This window comes from Silene latifolia, chromosome Y (genome assembly GCF_048544455.1).
Source record: "Silene latifolia isolate original U9 population chromosome Y, ASM4854445v1, whole genome shotgun sequence".
Classification (NCBI taxonomy): domain Eukaryota; kingdom Viridiplantae; phylum Streptophyta; class Magnoliopsida; order Caryophyllales; family Caryophyllaceae; genus Silene; species Silene latifolia.
Genome location: NC_133538.1, coordinates 274,759,947 through 274,765,033, shown reverse-complemented (window position 1 = coordinate 274,765,033; position 5,087 = coordinate 274,759,947). Strand labels below are relative to the sequence as shown.

At 36.7% G+C, this 5,087-nt stretch overlaps 1 long non-coding RNA gene across 3 annotated transcripts; it reads right to left on the bottom strand.

Moving 5' to 3' along the window:
• On the bottom strand, positions 1-3,612 carry LOC141634321 (uncharacterized). 3 transcript variants are annotated; one of them, XR_012539041.1, is made up of 3 exons: positions 2,287-3,612; positions 651-1,621; positions 1-466 (listed from the first exon to the last, which is right to left on the bottom strand). It is a non-coding gene; the product is annotated as an uncharacterized LOC141634321 (long non-coding RNA). The 3 variants fall into 3 exon arrangements; XR_012539040.1 differs by having other exon boundaries at positions 1,455-1,621; XR_012539042.1 differs by lacking the exon at positions 651-1,621.
• Positions 3,613-5,087: the final 1,475 nt, after the last annotated feature.

Here is a 5,087-nt window from a genome sequence, read left to right as displayed (position 1 = left end):
TTTCTTTTGTAAAAAGTAGGAAATTCCATTAATAACAAAATTACACCATTCATACAAAATTCAATTCTACTAAAGATTAAAAAAAAAACATAAACCAGCCCCAAAACTAAATACAATCTAAGGAAAACCAAAACAATCTTTTAATAGGAAAAACATGCCCCTACAACTAACCTTCTTGTTATCTAATAGACTTTGAACATATTCATAGTCTAATTGGAAACAATGCTATAACTTGCAATGTGCACAGGAACATTCCTTAATCTGCAAATTGCATAGTTGCATTCAATAATCTTTCTATTGCAGTCCACCTCATATTGTATTCTCCTTCACCAGTCTGACCAGCAAAACTCCAACACGTCTAACAGCCATGCAAATAGGAATCGCATTAAGCGACTAGAAATGTTCCTTTGAACTTCGAATACACTAGAGCTTCAGTTCATGTGTGCTGCTCCAGTCCCTCAACAATCTGAAAAAATAAGCTTGATAGAAAAACAACTCCTCTAAAGACCAAATTAGGCTAGCTACCTACTAACCAAGGTATAAGACCAACAATTAAAGTTTCATTGTCAAACCCATGAGTGTGTTAACATTCTAAAGGTAGTCAATATACACCAGAGCTGCTTAAACAATGTCTCAATACCACAGCTCACCTGTAAAAACACGATACTTTCATTCCTTCCGGATCAGGTATCGTGCCTTGGCCAATGCACATATGTGCCAGTTTTATGACCACCTTTGTCATCCTACAGACTTACAGAAGACAATATAATCGCAATTTGATCAGAAAAGTGAAACGACAGTGACGATTATTCATGCTGATTTCAACAGCGATGTAGGCGTACCCCTTTCTACTGTCTATCCTCTTTCATGAAAATCAAAACATTCCTTAATACCAATTTGGCTGCAGAGATCTTGATTATCAGTCAATTCCAAAACTGCTGGCTCAGACGGTCAAATATATTTTCTCGATATGACCACGCCTCTCTTATTTCTTTCCCGCCAGAAATATAAAGGGATTGTTTTAATAGTAAAAGTCAACAATATAAATATAACTAAAAAAAAGTAATCGCGCTTTCGTCCTAAGCTCAAGTTTGAGGTCTTTACATATCTCTTCGCCAATATCTTGGAATGCGTTGAAGCATAAAACCCGCCAGATAAATATACTTGTACAATGTGATTCTGACTTAGATGTCGTCTTTCAGGAGTTTACATATCTTGGAATGTGTTGAAGCATAAACCAGTCTACAAAACCAGCATTGGTAGTGGCTTTGCAACCCCATAACTAGGTCATGAACATCACACTAATGTAAGGTTAATTTAGAAATATGATTCTGACAATTACCAAAATTGACAAAGGTATATTGCTTTCAATTTTCACTTTTTTGTCCAAATTTGATCATTGACAATTACCAAAATTGACAAAGGTGAGAGATAAGGCTAGAAGAAGTGAGCACCTTTGGTCAGTAGCTCAACAGAATCCTAATTTCACCAATTGACTGCATAGGTGGTTCATCGTGTCCTGTCTTTTGCTTTATTATCTCCGTCTCCGACTTATCTCGTCTGTTTGTACCTATACATATGGCTAATAGATACCGATCCATGCGCCGGATCACTCTACCACCTGGCAATAACATTTGTGTCTAAATCTTTGGTCTTCCCTCAAATTCAAAATAAAACATACTCCGTATGTTACTCGGTCCCTTCTGTTTTACTCCGTATTAAGTACCTATATCTCACACTAAACACTGATATAAACACTTCACAAACACCCATGACAGTTAAAATCTAGTCCTGCTAGGTAGAGCTACAGAATAATCAGGGAAACTGTCAGCTACAAAATAGTAATCACCAAGATGAGCTCTCGTCTTCACTAAAACTAATCTTGACATACCGTCTCACTATGTCAATCCTAACTTGATCAGATTCAAAATGACAAACTATGTGTGCCACATTGGTCATCACTCACCGTGTATTAATGTACCATGATTTACCATAGCTACTCAGAATTATCCAGACATAAATAAAAAAGGCAAGTGGACTGGCATACCGGCGATTCAATGCTATTATCAGCATATACACGACCAGGCCTTTGGATCAATATGAATGTTAGTTTAGAATAATACAATAGACTGATGTAACTTGATTCATCCTTAACCTATGTGAGCTTAAACAAACTATCATAAACCGCAACAACATTTACAACATAGAAATTCAAAATATTTGGATGTACTTAATTGAATTAGTGATAATTATATTTAGATATGAGATCATTATGTAAGTATTTACCTCATTCCTGAGATCCAGACCAACTGCGACAACGTCCTGGAGGTCCTCCCTATTGCTCGGAAACAACTTAAACAAGGCCCGGTTTTGTAGGTAATTTACTAATTTCACATCGGTAATCGATTCACCTCATCTTAACTTACAGCGGATTAGTTTAGTTTAATTTTCACTTGTTTGTCCAAATTTGATCACTAGCAATTATAAAATTGACAAAGGTGAGAGCCCAAGTTTAGTAGAAGTGAGCATCTTTGGTCAGTAGCTCGGCAGAATTCTAGTCTCGCTCAATGGATTACCGAGGTGGTTCATCATATCCTCCATAGTGAGATACCATGTGGCCTGGTATTTTATGTATCCACCACTCCACCATGATCAACCAAGCCCACAACCATACCAGAACCCACCAACACCGTTGCTGTCACAACCACCACCACCACCAATGCCGCCTACCACCACACCCACCTATTAAATACCGATAATAACACTAACCACCGATAATACCACTCCCTAATCCATTAACCACCAACAATACCAAGTGAATAGCTACAAAAAACAAATGTACAAATCGTAGAACTACCCAGATACACAAATTAATACTGCCGGATACACTTATCAGTACTGCTAGAAACATAAATCATAAATGTATCTAGCCGTATTCATACATGTATCCCATAACTATACTTCATGTATCCACCCCGAACGGCCCAAACTATGAACCACCACCTACACCACCCCTACCACCACCAACTAATATGACACCAGTACCATCACGCACCCTGAACGAACACCACACCCGCCACTTCAATCGTTGCCACCGTATTAACCACCAGAACCTTCTTGACAACGGCGAGCCGCTCCACCACATTATTAGTCCGATCGTCGCTGATTCATCTTCGACAATGGCACATTTCTCTCTTCTTTTTCGCCCCAACAAACACTCCCAAACCACACACCATCAATTACAAAGGGTAATTTGTCGAGCAACCAGGGGAGAACACCGAAATTTATTTTAAGTTTCTGATTTGTATTCTAGATCGACAAAAATTGAAGTGTTACATTGGAAAATCATACCTGGTGGTGTCATCGCTGTAATGCCGGCAATACGATTTTGAACAACTATCGACCGGAAAACATGTCGCCGGTGATGTGGACAGCGAGATCCTCGACTATATTGTGACAGGTGGTGGTTTGGGTGAATAAAAAAGAAGTTCGTGGTGGTATGTTTGAGTGATATTGTCCGTTGCAGGTAACACGTGCGGCTTGCTCCGGCGTTAATGAAGGAGATGAGGGGTAATCTATAATTGTGTGGGACTGTGGGAGGAGTCGGGGTAATTGGAGAACAAATGGGGACCATAGATCTAGTTTAATTTAAGGCTATAATTGAGTTAAATGATTTAATGCACTTCGTAGTAATTTAGTTAAATACAGGATCACGATTTTATATATATATATATATATATATATATATATATATATATATATATTTTATATATATATATATATAGATTGGATTTGGTGTTTTGGTTATGGAGTTGTGAGTTGGGTGAATCTCGGTAATTAGATTAAATTAGAGATGAGTGGCCAAGATTAATCTTAGTTGTCATATAAAAACATTGTTATTTAGTTTATTTTCTCTTTTTTTTTTTTTTCTCTCTCTCTTTCCCTCATTTATTCTCTAACCGATTTCCCTCTCTAATTAATTATCGACATTCTTGCTAAACGGTTTATATAATCATCACAACTATGCAAGCGTTCCTCTCTCCTATTATTATTGTGTTATTCTTCTTCAACCGTTAAATCGCTCTTCGCTTTTTGTCCGTTTTACGTTGTCGTTCATCATCTTCCTTCCTATTGATGGTAATTTCATGTCATTTTCCTCTTTTATTTTGTTATTTTGTTTTATTTCATGCTTTTGTATGCTTTTTTATTCGTTTTTCAGTTTAATTATCGCTAGGTTTACTTAATCGAGTACTTTAATGTCGTTATTGCGTTTATGCAGTTTTTTCATTGTAATATTATGCTGCATTTTTTAGTTTCTGATTTTTCCTGAACTGATTTGCATGTTCTTAGTCGTTTCTGCAGGTTTCTATAGTTTTGAAGTGATTCGCATGTTCTATGTGACGCGTTGTGTTGAGAACGTTACTATTGTTCTCTACAGACTTTAGTTTTTGTGTTATTCCGCTGTTATTCTATCGCTTAGTTTGTTGTCGAGTTATTTGTCATGTTTTAATTGTTTAATGTGTTTTTCTAGGGTTTTTGTGTTTGTTCGTGTTGTCTTCACTTTTCAAATTACTTTCATTATTCCGTCATTTATATCTTGGTCCTATGGTGTCATTGCAGCGCTACTCTTGCTGTCATTGTACTATTTTTTCTATGTTTAATTTTCTGTTATTCTGCTGTTATTCTATTGGTTTTGTTTGTTTGGCTTTGTTTGTTTGTAGGTTTCAGCATCACTAATGGACTTAGTTTATGAGGGATGGGCAATAAATATAGTCAATGAAGATAAATTGTTATTTGCTAGAGAGTTCGCTACTGAAAAGAAAAAAAATTGGGATGGTTATTGAAAGATGAGAGTGAGAAGTGCTTTGAATTTAATGTACGAGTTCGTCGTCGTAATCAATCAATGTCGGCAGTTTTAAATAGCCAGGACCTAATGGAAAGAGTTTTCGATTATGTAGAGACTACTTTGGACAAGAGCAATATGTCTCTTGTTTGTAACAAATGGTCACAAATGTTCTTATTTCATAAAAGTGCGCCCGGTGTTCACGCCGAATATATCAAAGTTCTAACAACAAGTCACAGTCAAG